General features: G+C 47.4%; 1 long non-coding RNA gene across 1 annotated transcript; it reads left to right on the top strand.

The window, feature by feature from the left end:
• The first annotated feature begins 9,532 nt into the window (after positions 1-9,532).
• Positions 9,533-11,959, top strand: LOC131810143 (uncharacterized). Its single transcript, XR_009345440.1, has 3 exons — positions 9,533-9,771; positions 11,110-11,252; positions 11,335-11,959. It is a non-coding gene; the product is annotated as an uncharacterized LOC131810143 (long non-coding RNA).
• Positions 11,960-16,989: the final 5,030 nt, after the last annotated feature.

Genomic DNA, 16,989 nt, shown 5'->3' with positions numbered 1-16,989 from the left:
CTTCTCCCTGTATCCTCTGGGTTTCAGTACAGTAGAAGAACATGTCGCTTCCTTTAGGATGTGCCTAGAAATGATCTGCATAGGGGGTTTTATCTGTTATGGGGTGCCGTGATACGTGGGTTCCAATTGCATTGGGTTCTGTCATCAGGGAAGTGAGGTCACCACTGCCTGGGGGCTCCTTACCGAACTTCCTGCTGCACCAGAGCTCCCTGAGCCGCCGGTCTCCAAGCTGCTCAAGGCTCACACTCCACTCAATGCAGTGCCCATCCAGTGACCCCCATACAGCCTCCCCCCAGCCCCTGGGAGGCCTGGGTGCAGCTGTTGTCCCCGCTGGAGGGAACAGAGCTGGGTTTAGACCAGCTTAGTGTTAGGGTTAGGGTTAAGAAAGACGTAGGGTCAGGGTTGGGGTTAGACTTCTTTGGGGTCAGGGTTAGCGAAAGGCTTAGGGTAGGGGTCAGGGTTAGGGTTAGGTTCATGGTTAGGTTTAGGGTCAGGATCACAGTAGGGTCAGGGTTAACGTTACGGTCACAGTCAGGGTCAGGTTCAGTGTTAGGCTGACGGTTAGGTTTAGGTCCAGGCAGGGTCATGGTCAGATTTAGGGTCCGGTTCAAGTTTTGGTTGGGGGGAAAGGTTCATGTCAGGGTCAGGGTTAGGTTTGGGACAGGTTTAGTGTCAGGGAAGGGTCAGGGTCAGGGTTAGGTTCATGGTTACGGTAAGGTCAGCTTTATGTTTATGTTGTGTTTCATGAGCAGGTTCAGGATCAGGGTTAGCTTTACGGTTACGATTCTGTTCAGGATCACGGATTGGGTCAGAGTTAGGTTTACAGTCAGGGTTAGGGTCAGTATTAAGGTCAAAGCCAGGGTTAGGTACGGACGGGCTGTGTGCCAACTGTACCAGTTGTACAACTGACTGTGTAGTGGCTGAAACTGAGAAACCGGGGTGAAAGTATCAAGAGGCTCTAAGGATTGCGAAAGAGACAAGATTCAAACAATTACCACGTACACACAAGACAAACTATGCAGATGACTGCTCAGTACGGAAGTAATTCAGAGTGTTACACTGTGGCATCAGCTGACCCAGACCCAGAAGATTGCTGGAGTTACCATAATGGACATCTCTAACCATATAGACGACACTGAGCGAATGCCAGATGATGATGGAGCCCCTCACTCCTATGTCTTAATAGAGTTCCTCAGCTCTCCTTTACCAACTTTTCCTGTTGCCAGTTCATACAAGCAATTCTCCTTACCCAGTTCCTCTGTTCTGAGCTATGGCTAAAGACACTCATTTTTTTATGTTTTGAAACTGATTATCTTGTACCATTTTACTTTTTGTTGCATCTTTTTATAAATCAGATGACTGCTCACAAGGAAAAAAAAAAAAGGAATGGAAAAGATCAAAAGGGAGGACAACAACAACAAAAAAAAAACTGTTCTTTTTTGCCGGGAACTCTTCTTACAAGTGCCAATCAGATAAACTATATCTGATGTTACATCGTCACAACTCCTCTATCATCAGGGAAAGTAGTTCAGATAAGAAAATATCTCTATAAAATGAGTTCCAGGCTTACATTCTATATTTGGCTAATTACAATTTCATTACGATGTCTGTCTCAAACTGATGAGGAAGAGTATGGAATCTTGTCATCAAGACGTGACATCGAACTAAGAACCCACAGGGTAAGCACTCAGCTCCTGTGATACAAAGACAGCTCCTGGGGATGGGTGACCCTGGGCAACAGTGGCTGACCTGCAGGCCTGCATCTATCTGCCATCTGTCACTCTTCCCCCTTCCTCCTCTGTCAGCTGCTATCTCCAGCCACCGTCAACAAAGTCCACCTCAAACAGCCATCACTTCCCTCTGGTCCTATTTACCGTAGCTAAACTCCAGGCCAGGCATCCAGATCACCAGCCCTGTGGGAACTTCTTCTAAGGTAAGAGGTGGCCCTATTGGTGAAATGCAGGTGCCAAGGCATGCGGACATTGTGCCATCTTCTGGGCTATTCTTAATGTTCTGATTGTCCCACTTCCCTCAGTTCCCACCTGTGGCCTCTGGAAAGGAACATATTACAGTAGGATTTCCAAGGACTGATGCGTGGGGGTCAGGAGATCTGGCCTGTGATTGGCCCCAACTAGCTGTGTGGCTTTAAAGGAAGTCATCACACCTCAGGCCTCAGTTTCCTTATCTGCAAGCCAGGATGGACTAGAGTCTTTTCAGAGGAGCCGGCAAATATCACATAGATAAGCACCACCTCATTATACTAACAAGCAAACAGAAGGCCGGAGGCGAGTGATTTGCCCCAAGTCAGACATAAGCAGGCAGAGAGCAGAGCCGAGGATGGGACCCACATCTGCAGGTCACAGCTAATCAGCCAGCACAGTACAAACAGATCTGAGCAGCTGCTCATTCTTCCCCTTTTCCGTTTTGTCCATCAGAATGCATGCTCCCTGCAAACAAGGACACACAGGACCTGCTGCCTGTCTCAAAATTCCCATTTCACCCAATTAGAACAGGGAGGAGCCTTAAGGATTACCCCCCCCACCCCCACACACAGTTCTTTTACCTATGGAACATGAGGGTACATACATTCACCATCCAGAGGGCTCCTGCCTTCACTTCTCATGGAAAAGGTCATCATGTGCCTACCCGGGGTGCCAACGAAGCCACAGGTTCCAGAGAGGAACTGACACAGAAAAGTTCGAAGGAGGCAGACTGGCTCAGCACAGAAACAAACTGTCTACCAAGGAAAACTACCCCATGGGGGACTGATTCTCTTTGAAATACGTTCGAGTGCGTGGGAAAATGGTTTTTCAAGAGCTGGTGGACTGACCAGTCACCTGGTACATACAAGATCACATCCGCATTCTGACAAGAGTGGCTTGCCTGCAGTGTAGACCAGTGGCCAGAAAGACAAAGAAGGCGCATGGAGACTGGGTGAGAAGCTTCTACGGTGTGATGGCAAGGGCGCACTGCAAAGGTACGAGAAGAGATAGAAAGATGTGTATGGACTCAAGAGGTTTAGGAAGCGAAATCCACAGGACTTGGTGTGACAGACTAGATTTTGGAAAGGTGACAGAGTAGGAGTTGACTTCTGGTTTCCCGACTCCAGGCTAAACGGATGAAGTGTTTACTGAGAGAGGCAATAGAATAAGAAAGGTGGTTTTCAGTGGAGGAGGTGCTCATGAATTCCGTCTTGAACCTGATGAGTCTGAGGGGCCACAGACACATCCGAGAAGAAAGGTCAGCAAGTCCGATACACAGAACTGGTGCTCCGGAGGTGTGTGGGCCAGAGACAGGAATCTGCCTGACCTGCTGATAGGTGGTCATGAAGCTGCACAAAAGGTCATCTAGGGAAAGAAAGGAACACGGGGCTGAGCCCATAATTAGCATTCAGTGGCTACCAGGAGCATGATTTTGCACAGGAGACACATCAGAGAGGTAGAAGAAAGACAGGAAGCAATGCAGAGCATTTGGTCTACTGCGATGACGAGTAAGGAGACAGAGAAAGGTCAGGTGCGCTGACTTAGAAACAGTTTTGGTAAGAACTCTTTAGTGGAACAACAGGGCCTGAAGGGTGGAAGGTGGGAAAGTCAAGTCAACCCCTGAGCACTGGCTGTGATGCGCGACAGTGACAGGGCAATACCTAGAGGTGGGGCAGTCAAGTGGGAGAGAATCAAACAGGAGCGCATGATGGGAAGGAGTGAAGGGGAGAGGATCCTCGCAGGCTCCTGGAAGGGCGGGAGGGCATGGACTCTGAGCCAGAGTGGAGACTGAACCTGAGGAGGAAGGAGAGCCCCTCCCCGTACCAGGCGAGGAGGAGAAGGGGACAAATACAAGAATGGGATCATGATCAGCAGGATGGAGGAGGTCCTGTGGGATGGCTGCTAATTTTTCTGTACGACTGGAGATGAAGTCATATGTTGAGATGGAAGAGGAAGGCTACATGTGATGTCAGTAGCACACCCATGTAAATGGTCTAATTTATCTGTTATGCCACTTTCTCCCCCTACTACCAATACCTTATGTCCTGCTCATCTATTATTTGGCTGTCAACCCAAAGGATTTTCATATTTCTAAGCCGACAAAGTATGATGTTGCCAGTGCCTCTGCCCCAGGTGACCCTTCCCCATCTGCCATTCCTGCACTTTGATCACCTACCTCTTTTGCATACCTTTCCCCTTCTATTTCTCATTAGATCTCATAAACATGACTTTTTAAACAGTCTCCTGCCACCAGTCAGCTCGAACTCAACAGATATGACCATGCAACTTCCTGCTGTAAACCTGACTGCAGCTCTACCGTGAAGACTGCATCAACGTGGACCCCTCAATGTATGCAGTGTCCAAGGTGCAACCCGCAGCCCCACCACATCTCCCTTTCTACCATCTCAGTCTCATTCCAAAATGTGCCAAACAAGACACCTATGTAGAAATACAACCCCGACAGCAAGCTCTCCACTCATTTCTGCCTCGGAACTGTAACTTAACAAAACATCTCTCTGACGGAAACACAAATTGCATATAACCTTTATCTCCAGCTCCCACATAGAAGATCAATACCACTTTACACAGAACAGCTGTTCCATGTATTTTCCTTCTATGTATGAAGGGGTCACGTTCATTAACACTACAAATTGTACATTATATTCAGAAATGTCAGAGCCTTGAAAGAATATGGAATTGCTGGCATTCTAGCCACTTTCCCAGTTTGCTCTCTTCCTACCTCTAAGTCCTACTTTAGAAGTGCTATTTTGAGATTTCTATTTTCCGAAGCTGCTTTGACCAAAGGCATTCTGTCAGCTCAGAGTGAGAAAGATGGCGGGGCGAGGAAGTGCAGGAAAATGCTAGTGTTAGGCCCAAAGAAAGCCTGACTAAGTCCAAAGACAGACAAGCTAAAGAGACTTCCGTGCTTTGAGGTTCTTTAAGTCTGTGTGTGTGCCTTTTCTTCTTCCAATGACCTCTCTCCTCATCATGTGTCCTTCATTAACAAAAGGTTTCTGGATCCGAGAATTCACGCTGTGCGCTCCTTCAGACACTCCATTCAATTTACACCTTTTATTACAGTGGCTTAACATCACCATACAAGAACAAGAGTACAATATACCTTCGTCTAGGCATCCCTACATATTAAAAATGATATGGCCACACCGCAGAGGATTCAGACATAAGCACTTTTAAAGCCAGAGTTTGGGAGATGTGATCTGAATGCAAGTATCAAAAAGGAACTAGCTGGTTAACCCAAAAAAGAAAAATACATATTATGACTTGAAGCCATAAAAAAGTAAGAAATTCAAACTCTTTTCAGAATTTTAGGTACCTACAGAGCCAAAACTTTTTAAGACTGAAACCAGCTACTAAATCCCAATCCTTAGAAATTAAACATATACGTTTTGATAGTTTAAGTACAGACCCAGAGGGATACAGAAAACAGATAAAGCTCCTCCTGGCTCTGATTCAAACCTTGGGACATTTTCAAGGCTATGTCTGATGAACCTTTCCTGTCAGTAAAGTCTTTTCAGTTTAAATTTCTATTCTGTAAGTTTATGTCCTACAGTTATCTGCTGCCAGCTTCAGGCTGACCTCACCAAGAGAAGTAGGGCAACTTTAGAAAAGGAGCTTGGTATGCTTTGTAGTACTGGACCAGAACCAGTAACGACAGTACAGTCTTTCAGATTTCTCATTCCGGGAGCTTAAGACGAAAGTCAGGCATAAACGTTAGGTTAAGTGCCTTTTTGACCCGATTCCTGGTAAGTACGTGTATTCAGAGATGTGTTCAACGCACAGTCGCTCAGCTTCTAGGCACAAGGCACTGGGAGGCTTCTGTCAGGCCGGGGGAGCGGCGGTCTGACTGTGCCACACGGTACCAGAGGCGGGTCCTACGCGTCCGGGGCTTTTACGTTTAGTTCAAAACCACTTGCCCTGAACTTTCAGGCCTTTTCATTCAATGTGCACGATTTCACAGGAGTGCTTTCTCCAGGCTGCACCTAGCCCACCCGAGGCCAAGAGACTCACTGCGAAGTGCAGTGAGGTCCCCGCTGAGGACCCGTCCGGGGCGGGGACAGCCCAGGAAGCCCGCAGGAGAAGCCCGAGGAGAGGCCCCGGAGGGCCAAGGAGGGCAGGCCACCCAGGGCCTGGCTCCGGGGAGCAGAGCCCAGGCATGCACCTTCATGAACTCGTCCTTGTCGAAGCAGAGCGAGTCCGGCCCCTTGGGCAGGTTCATCTTACTTCTCTCCATCCCGCCGACTGCCGCCTCTCAGCACCGACACTCGAGCGAGGAGGAAAGGTAGGAGGCTGCGCTCCCCGACGCTACCAGTGAAGCCACGGCGTTTCCACCACACAGAAGGCACCGCTTCCTCCAACATGGCAGCGCCCCCGCCCGGCCAATGAAAGAGGACGCCGCAGGCCCGCCTGCGCCTGCCTCCGCCAAGAGAGGCGCGCAGGCCCTACTGTTGAGCCAGCAGGTGATGCTGCCCCCATGCGGCGGAGGGCGACACTACAACCTCGCCTACGTTTCTGCAGGGCAGCCCCGACGCTGTTGATGCACGGTGAGGGGGAGAAGGGAGGGCGGGGAGGGTCAGGGGCGCTCCCTCCCCACCTCGCCCTTTCCCTCGGAAAATCGGCCTGCGAATCTCTTCCAGGACCTTCTCCCGAGATTGTCCCCGGGGAAGCATAGCCGTGGCAGGATGCTGGCCCTTTACTTCTGCGGCCGGTTGTCCAGAGAGGGGGGCGCGTCCGGGTGTCAGGCCTCCTGTCTCTGGGTGCCGCCGCTGCAGCCGCCTGGGCGCGGAGGCCTCTGTGGGAACCCGGCTCCCGCCCTTAGCCCCTGCACCCACCCGCGAGCGTGGCTTCTCCCCCGCTGAGCTTGGCTCCAGCGATCTGTAGGGAGGAAGGTGGTCAGCTGGCAGCCTCGGGTCGTCTGGGCCGCTCCCAGCTCCACTTCAGCTCAGCTGCGGGGCGGCCACAAGTTTGGGTTCTCAGAGCTCTTAAAGAATCACCTCGCTACCGGCCGGCCGACAAAACGCAGCCGACAAGTAGAAGTGCGAGCATGTTTATGTCCAGTCCACTCTAGAATGGGCGGAATCGTGTGTTTGTGGCTAGCGTTGGTTCGATAGCCACACCTGCCCCCAATTTCCGAGACCCCCTCCTCCTCCTGCCGTCCACCCCACATTTATTTTGAGATTTTTCTTTCCTCTTCCCTTGCTCTTTCTCCCACTGTCCTCCCCTTTAGTGGGAATGTCATGGTCAAATGATGATTCATTTCTCTTTTTTTTCTCCATGACACTCTGACAGCTCAAACCACAGATCTCACGTGCGCCCTTCAGGCTGCAGCTTTGCTGTAATAGCCCAGGACTGGGCTGCCCCTCCCAATGCTGTGATCTCCCAGAGATAGCATGAGCAGTCCTTAGAAAGGGATGGGACACAGCAAGACAATGGCTTGCAGTGAGTCTTGCATTCGAGTCACTCCAAACGGGAAACTGGTCACTTTTTTTAAAAAACGTGAGTACAGGGATGCCTGGGTGGCTCACTTGGTTAAGCAGCTGCCTTCGGCTCAGGTCATGATACCAGCATCCTCAGATCGAGTCCCACATCGGGCTCCTTGCTCAGCAGGGAGCCTGTTTCTCCCTCTGCCTCTGCCTGCCATTCTGTCTGCCTGTGCTCACTCTCTCCCCCACTCTCTCTCTGATAAATAAATTAAAAAAATCTTTAAAACCTGAGTACAGAATCTGAAACAATACATTCCCTAGCAGTGGGCCTGGCAAGGCCTTGTTTAGGAAAACGTTCGCAGTCAATATCCAGAGACTATGACAGGTAGGATGAGAGCTGGAATCTTATTTGGAGAATCAGAATAAATTGCCAGGGGAGCAACTATGAAAGTGCATTCTATGCCCTGTTGTGGTCATTTGGATATAGGGAATGAAAGCCTCATTATTTGGTCTTTGTTTGTTTACTCTTATTATGAAAATTCTCAAAATGTGTAGAGCAGAAGGATCCCGGCCCTTCCGAGTACTTATCACTCTGCTTCCCCAACTGTTTCATAGGCCCTCCTCCTTCTACTGCCCCCAAAGTGCCTGTATTTTTGTTTTTGGGAGAGAGGGGAGGTCTGGAATATATTTTAAAGTAAATCCCAAACATCACATCATTCCCTGCTCCCCAAATACCTTGGTTTACACATCAAAGAAGGAGGAGGAAGAGGTGGAGGAGGGGAAGACTGAGAAGGAGGAGGGATGAAGAAGAGAGATTTCCGCACAGGCCCACCATGCCAGAATCAATAGGTCTAATAAGCTATTCCGATTGGCTCTGAGAGGCATGACTTTTAGCCTCTCAGACTTTTAGGGCCACAGTGCTAATAAGCGACAAGGGCAAATTCAGGCAGCGCAAACAGCAAGGCCCACACTCATCACCAAGGCACCGAGTGGGGGGGCAAGGGTGCCAGACCGACAGAACAAAGTTGTCTGGGAACCCCACCTGCCCTAGAAGTCCAGATGAGCGAGTAGTTGAACTGTTTTTTGCCTTCATTGTCATTCCTTTCTGAAATTATTGCCGGCCTTTGTTAAAGACATGAACCTGAGCTTGTGCAGCCTGGGGTACTGATCTTGGGGTTGCTGAAGAGAGTAGGTGCCAACAAAGAATGAAAATCCCTGCTACCTGTTCTCCTTCTGAGAGTCAGGAGGGAACAGTCAAGACCCCATACAGTTCACTGCCACGTGGAGCCCTGGCTGTGGCAGTGGCGTGGCCCACCAAAGCCAGGAGCAACAGGCAAGACCCCAGACCCCAAATGCTAATGGAACACCCTGGGGAGGACGAAGGAAAGGCAGAGAGTCAGCGGAAACCTTCCCAAAGGACATTTCCCTCAGTTTCATCTGGGAGCTGACACTCAGCTGGTACACACCCCTTCAGCCACACAAAGTTTGGTGACTAGCCTCTGGCCAGAACCTGCGGTGTGTCTCCCTACCCTGAACCCTTCCTAAGATCCCTACCACGGCCTCGCGATCCAGGCACTGGGCGTGTAACACTTGACTCTGCAGGGGTCCCCAGGCCAGCTTTTGGTTAGTTAGTTGTCCGCGCTGTTAAAGATTTGACTACTGTTACATGTTTGACTCTCGTCTTTGGTGATGGTACCTATTTCATAGGAATTAGAAGCTGGAATCCAGGAAACAGGCTGGAAGATGAAATTAAAAAGTGGATACAAAGCTTCTAATCAGAGCCAGACACAATCGGCGATCAACTATATCCCAGTCTCTCCCCTCTTCTCTGATCTGTACTTTCCTTAATGAGGAATGAGACTTTAAGTTGACTTTTTTTTATCTTCAAGTCTCTCTCTCTCTATCGATTCCCTAACTTCCCTCTCTTGCCTTCATTTCATCCTAGAACTTGTGCCCACGACTTCTTTTCTAAGTAAATATTAACCTCCTTTGACTCTGAATCTCTGGAAAATTCTCAGTTCCCTATTTTCGCTGGCACTGTGACAGGTCCTCATTTCTCCTTCCCACTCCTCTCTATTTATAGTTTTCACATTTTTTTTGGCAGGTTGGCTACAGAACACTCAAAAATTGCAAAGAGAAATACTGTGTTCTGGAAATTCGCCCGAGCATTTTTTTCCAATATCGTCCTTATGCTCTTCTGATCCTCTCTTGAACTGTTGGACTAAAGCAGCTGACGCTTCCACCAGCAACCAGAGTCATCCTGTCCACTACTGTGGGAACAGAGGGTTTCCATTTGGAACTGCAGACTGAGCCTAAAGTCTGGTGGCCCTTTGGTGCCAGGATAGCAGGTATGGGATGGGTGGGACATGGAGGACAAGCATCATGGTAGAGGTCTCCATTCGACCAGGAAAGCTCACAATGAGCCAACAGGTACATTTCAACATCTTCTGTATTTTCCTTATAACCTGTTTCATTCCAGAGTGGATTTGAGATCATTTAGTTTGATTCTTAAATGTTTCCCATTCCAACCGGAAACAGACTCATCCTACAGGCTCCCAAATTCTGCCTCATCTTCCTAATCAGTTAGTACCCCAAATTGGGTATGATAGTGCCAGAACATTCTTCCATGTGTATTTTATAACAGACTAGTATTTTATTAGTTTTTTTCAAACTAATAAGAATGATAAGGGTAACTTTTTTTTCTTTTAAAGCATAGGCAAAATCACGAAAGACATTGAAATGAACCTAAAAGATTATAGTGTCTTCCAAGGGAAAACAGGTGTTGTCTCATGTACCCTTCTGGGCTGACCAATTCTATGGGATATTCTGTGCCTTTCTTGTCTTTGAGCTATTTTGCAACTCTATAGATTGTACATAATTGATGTGGATGCAGATGATCTTGTCTAGCTATATGTAAATGAATTTTGTCCACTGGAAGTACAGTTGACCCCCTTTCCTTTGGTAGAAGGCAGTTTTGCATCCATTTGCATTCTATTTGCATATCTATTTGCATCTATCAAAGCAAATTCGTTTAAGTATTACTGATTGTATATGTGTCTGCCTTGAGATTCTTGCTTGAAGTGGTGGTAACATCTTAGTGGTTCCCGAGCTAATGAATGAATTAAACAAAATCCCTTCAGGCATTCATCTCATATTTGTAAAATGGTCCTTATTTAATCTTTTCGAGAAAATGATACACTAGCAAACCATGACAAGATTCTGGTAAATGAAAAGTGCAATGAAATCAAATCGGAATGAATTTTAGAATTACCTTCAATGTGGCCCACGCTATGCCAGAGGCAGAGAATGATTGAATCTCAAAGACATGACTTCTGGCCCCCAGGAGTTACAGTAATCTGTGTCAACATTGGCATGCCTGAGAAATGCATGTGACATTCCCATCAGGGTTTCCCCGGGGGTTCAGTTAACCTTTCTCTTCCAAGCTACCCTCTCTTGTAGTGATATCAACTGTGCCCTTGGTTTCAGCTCCCATTCCCTAGCCAACATCTCTCCCACTGATACACGACCATCTGTTTCTTTCCTACCCACCAGGCCCGTGTAACTGACTACCTACTCATGCTATTTCACTGATGTTCCACCTATGCCTCAAAACCCAGCATGTTCAAAACTTGATTCATCATCGTTTGTGAAAGAATGGCTTATCCTCTTTTGCTTTGTTTCTTTAGAAATGATTCTACCAATGCCAGCGGCATGCACCAGAAACCAGGAAGGAATCATACAGCTGAGCCAACCTGCTGTACTTTAAAACACTTGACCACAATTCTCCAGTGGATACTCAACCCTGGCTTCAAACTCCCTTGTCTCTCCGGTGAGTTTGCTTTCCCTCCTTCAAGACTTGCCTCAACAATCCCTACCCCTACCTCTTCTGAACTATGTCACCTCACTCCCAGCTCCTGTCCTAGGGATGAGGGAGCAGAAGGCAAGCTTAGGACAAAGCAGAAACTGGCACCCTACACCCTCTCCCCATGCCATATGTGTAACATTCCTCATGCACTCCTGGCTGCCCTAAAGGAAAAACGATGCTTAACTGATAGAGATCCCAGTCCTGCAGGACAGGAGTATCCCTCCATCTACGAATGTCCTAGTGACTTACAAGGAAGGAAGAAGCTTTCTCATCAATAGCCTGACTTCCAGAGACCCATACCTCAGTTTCCGGAAGCCCTAACATCACCCTCCCCTCCATAAAATTGAGGGAGGCTAAGGGGGAGGGAAGTGTAATAAAACTGAATTTCTTCTAAGCCCAAATCCCACTGACAAGGATGTGTGATAGAAGGAATGTAACATATCTCCAGGAAACTCCTGACTGTCTTCATGCTTTCCCTCATTAGAGGCAAAAACAGCCTTGACTTGACAATAACCAGGTCTCCCTTATCCTGAAATTCTTCTTTAGCATATGACAGTCCTTCTGGACACCCCCTTTGTCCTCACCTTCCTCAGCTCCCAGTCAACCATGCCTCTGTCTGAGCAGCTCTTTCTGCCCTTGGGTCCTGTCCCTGTGTTTTAATAAAACCACCATTAGCACCTAAGACGTCTCAAGAATCCTTTCTTGGTCATCGGCTCTGGACCTCACCCCACCAAACCTCACCTGTGTTCCAAAACTTCATCACTAGTGTCACACTTCAAGAAAATAAAAGCCCTTTGTGCAGGAATTCCCTTATCTTACCACCACCCAATCAAATCTACACCTACATTTGTATCCATTTTTAATTTGTTTTTAGACATTTACTCAACAAATATTTAGTCAGTACCTACTGTGTGCTACACACTGCCCTGAGTGTTTGTAAATCTGTGGCGAACGACACAAAAAAGTCCCTGGCATCATGGAATTTACATGGTAATTGGAGAAATGTACAAGAAACACAGAAAGAGTTGAAGACAGAGCAGGTTTATTGAGAAGAGCAGACATCCCCAGCTAGGGTTTGTTCTTCCTTGTGCCTGGGATTTGTTCCTTCCAGCCCTCTCCAGGACTCCACTCCCAGGGCCAATATCAAGTTCTTGTTCCAATGGATCCTTCCAGTCAGAAGACAAATGACCTTTTTCTTAAAAACAAAAGGAAAAAACACAAAACAAAGACTTCCTTTAACCTTCTACCTTCCTATAACAACCTCCATATTTCTCTCCCCACCTCATTCCCAGCATAGCTTGTAAAATATTTGTCTACACCTGTGGGTGTAGGGTACCATGTCCCCAAGGGTAGTTGAAAAAATCTCTATAAAGAATCCTCATGTGCAGGTCATTTTAAGGGAGTCCATTTCCAGATCCAAACTCCATGTGTACTCTGTAGGATAGGTGATATGCCCATTCTTGGGTCTGATATCAGGATACTCCTCTCCTTCCTGGAAGATCAAGACACTCCTCTCAGATCTTATTAGAGTGTAGGACTTGGGCTGATACCAAAGTTGAAATACCAGTTTTGTTTCAAATAATGCCCTTCTGTGGGCAGTACTGGGGCTCCACCTTTAGAGCTTCCTCTCCTTATTAAGGGTAAAGGTTAACATCGGAAAGGGGATTAGGGCAGATGTTGGAAGTGCTCAGAATAACAATCAGTTTTGGTTAGTGACACTCATTCCTTCATATTTAAATTAAACTACATATTTTTAGGGATATAATAGGGAAAAGCACAAGTAAGGATTTTAATGGTTTCATTCCATTCTAGTATGGTTTGGGAAATAAAATAACAGAAAATGAGACTGTTCTGCCTTTAAAAAAATCAACTTGTAGCAGGCAAATGTTATTCCAATGAAGTCGATCCTTTTCTTTCTCATTTTCTTTTTCAAGAATTATTTATTTATTTGGTAGAGAGAGACACACACACACACACAGAGAACACAAGTAGGGAGAGCGGGGGAGGGAGAAGCAGGCTTCCTGCTGATCAGGAATGTGGGCCTTCATCCCAGGCCCCTGGGATCATGACCTGAGCCAAAGGCAGCTGCTTAGTGACTGAGCCACCCAGGTGCCCTCTATCTCATTTTTTAAATGTTTAATATTTTCAACACCTAGTTAATAAAATATACATATATTGTGATGAAAAGTTTATGATTAAAAAGTTTCAGATGTCCACTTAAAAATGTGCAAGGTGTGTGAATTCTCATAGGCGGTCCATGCACCATAAACGCCTATCAGTAGCAAACGTGGATGTACTCGGTGTCTCTAGGTTCCCGCTTCCTTAGTGCCCTCTTAATCACATGGTTTCTCTTCCTACCATCCTGGACCTGTATTCTCAATTTGCTTCTCTATTTCATCTCTGCCCCTTTGAAGAGCTTGATTCTGGGTCTTCTGTAGCTATGCGTTCGCTCTCTCTCTCTTTCTCTCTCTCCCTCGATCAGGCTTTCACAACCTAGCACTATTGATACCTGGTGGGTGATTCTCTGCTGTGGGGCTGTCCTGTGCCCTGCAGGACAGTTAGCAGCATCTCTGGTCTCTAGCCACTAGATGCCAGAAGCACCCCCCCCCCAAGTGGTGACCACCAAAAATGTCGCCAGATATTGTTCAATCGGCCCTGGGAGCAAAACTCCTTGCCTCCCAGCCCCAGTTTTAAAACCACTGCTTTGGCTGATTCCATTCAGCATCATTGATTTAAGTTCTTTGTAGAAGCTGAAGGCTCTGAAGTTAATGTCTTTAATCCTAATCCGCCCTTGGAGCTGAGAATCACATGGCCAGCTGCCTGCAGCATATTTCTCCATGAATAAGTAACAGGAGTCTTATTTTCACCATGATTTCTATCCTGCTCCCTCCTCACCTACTCCTGTCCCAGTCTCCCCATCTTAGTAAACAGCATCCTCACCTCCTACTGGCTAAAGCCTCAGCCCCTGGGATAAATTCCCCCTTTCCCTTTTCTTGTATCTAATCCATCAGCAAAACCAACTGATTTGACCTCCAAAACAGAAGTCAGACTTGCTCACTGCTCTTTATATCCATTGCTCCCATTTGAATCCAAACCCTGAAATTTTTTTTTGCACATCAGACACTGTTAACAGTCATTGGTCCCACGACTACACCTACACAGATATTTTACAAGATCGCTAATCACCACCAAGTTGCCAGATCCAATGATTAACTTTCAGATCTAAATGAATCAACCTGTCAGTCCTATAGACATAGAACCTCCTCCACTTCTCTGGAAATATTCTATCTTTTTCATCGTGATGTTGGCTCTCCCTTCCTCTTCCACACTGGTCAGTGATTATGGCTCCTTTCCTGGCTGGGTTTTTTTGAGCTTCCTGACCTTTAGACATCAGTCCTGTGCTCAGGGACTCGGACCTTCTGCTTGAGTTTTCTGTTGTGTTAAAAAAAATTCAACTGAGTACATTTTAAAGAACCTACTGGCTTTATTCAATGATTCACGAAATGGGCAGCATCCTGCTTGCAGACTGAAAGGAGCTCGGAGGAGCAGTACAAAACGAAAGACTTTTATAGGCAGAAGAGAGGAGGAGCAAGGAAGTCACGTCAGGCAAACAAGGCAGGTTGGTTATGGCCAGGTGACTTGGCTTCTGGGGATGGCAGGGGTCCGAGGGAGTGGGGATCAGGTGGTGTCTGCTTGCCTGGGCTCAGATTCCATTTCTGGGACAGCTGAAATCATAATTAAGTCTGGTTTGGGGGACATGGGGCTTAGCATAAGCAACTCCATTTTGGGCCTCTTGTTTTGTTTTTAATAGTTACTTCATAACAAATAATAACAAGTTTAGTAACTTTAAACAGCTGAGTTTACTATCCTACCATCTCTAGCTGTCAGGAGGCCAGAAACAGCTTAACCAGGGTCCTCGGCTCTGGGTCTCACTCAAAGGAGGAGAGAAGGAGCCCACCAAGCTGTGTTCTCACCTGCAGGTTCCACTAGGGAAGGCTCTGCTTCCAAACTCACTCGGGTTGTTGGAAGAACTCATTTCCTTGTAGCTGTGTGATTTGGGGGGCAGCCCATGCTGGGGTGGGCCAGAGAGATTCTCCAGGCTATTAACTGTAAACCATCCTCAGCCCCCAGAGGCTGCTTGCAGTTTCCTGCCATATAACTCTCTCCACAGGTGATTCTGAATTTGGCTCTTTGCTTCTTCAAGTCCAGGACAGCCTCTCACTCCAATCAGTAAAACAGTCTGATTTAATATAATGAGATCATAATAGTGACATCTTCTTACCTTGCCAAATTCTACTGGTTAAAAGCAAGTCCTAAGTCCCATACACACTCCCATCCATACTCACAGGACAAATACCAGGGGACAGATATCATGAAGCTGCCTTATCATGTTGCCAAACACACCTCTGTCCATACTCACTGCGTAGGTAAGCCCACTTCTTCTCAGGGCTTGAACCCTATGTCCTAACGGTGTTCATATTTGTGCCTCCAGCCTGGGTCTCACCCATGAATGGCAGACTCGTGTGTTCAGCTGCTGGTTGGGCATCCCCATGTGGATGCAACGACCATCTCCAGAACCAAACACCTGTTGCCCATCAAACTTGCTTCTCCCGTCGTCTTTCCCATCTTACCAAGTGGTAACGTCACTGTTCCAGGGCCTCAGGCTCCCAAAATTGTAAAATCATCCCAACTCTTGTCTTTTCCGCACACTCCACCCTTAATATATTTACAAATCCTGCGTGTTTTGTCTTCAATATACACCCAGAATCTCCCCCCTTCTCCCCACCCCTGCATCTACTGCTCTGGTCTGGGCCAATACCCCTTCTCACCCAGATCAGTGGTCCTCAACCAGGAGAGTTTTGTGTACCTGCTCCTCCGCAGGGGATTTTGACAGGGTCTGGACACACTTTTCGTTGTCACAACTTGAGAGTGGGAAAGGGCGCTCCTGCGATCTAGTGGTCAGTGCACAGGACAGCTCCCCATAACAAAAATTAATGTGGCCCGAAATGTCAGCAGTATAGAAATCTCAGTCTACATTAATGCAAGAAGCATCCCCACCCCACAACCCCGCAAGTCCGTTCTGCACACAGCAGCCTGAGTGATTCTTTTCTTTTCTCTTTAAGATTTTCTTTATTTATTTGACAGAGCGAGAGAGAGATCCATGTAGGCAGAGAGGCAGGCAGTGGGAAAGGGAGAATCAGGCTCCCTGATGAGCAGAGAGCCCAATGCGGGGCTTGATGCCAGGACCCCAAGACCATGAACTGAGCTGAAGGCAGAGGCTTAACCCACTGAGCCACCCAGGCGCCCCGATCCTTTTCTAATCAAAATCAAGTCAAGCCTCTTCAAAACCATCCAAGCTCTTCTCAGCTGGCACAAATTTAAAGGCAAATCTTTACAATGGCCTTCAAGACTTTATGTGATCTGACCCCACTACCTTCCTTACCTACCTCCTACCACTTGCCGTCTTGCTCATTTTTTGCCCAGCATTATTGGTCGCTGTGTCATTCTTTAAACACACCAGATGTGCTCCCACCTTGGGCTTACTGTTTGCTTTGTGTTGGATGCTCTTCTGAAACAGCACAACTGCTTGTTCCTTAATTTCCTCCAGGTCTTTCCTCAAATGAGGGAGACTTCCCTGACACAGTCCCATAGAAAATACCAACCTGCTCCCCTAATCCCCACACCCCATGTCCACTCACTC

Source organism: Mustela lutreola, chromosome 10, assembly GCF_030435805.1.
Source record: "Mustela lutreola isolate mMusLut2 chromosome 10, mMusLut2.pri, whole genome shotgun sequence".
In the NCBI taxonomy this organism is placed as follows: Eukaryota; Metazoa; Chordata; class Mammalia; order Carnivora; family Mustelidae; genus Mustela; species Mustela lutreola.
The sequence above is the reverse complement of the archived record's forward strand: the minus strand, read 5'-3'. Positions and strand labels throughout refer to the sequence as shown.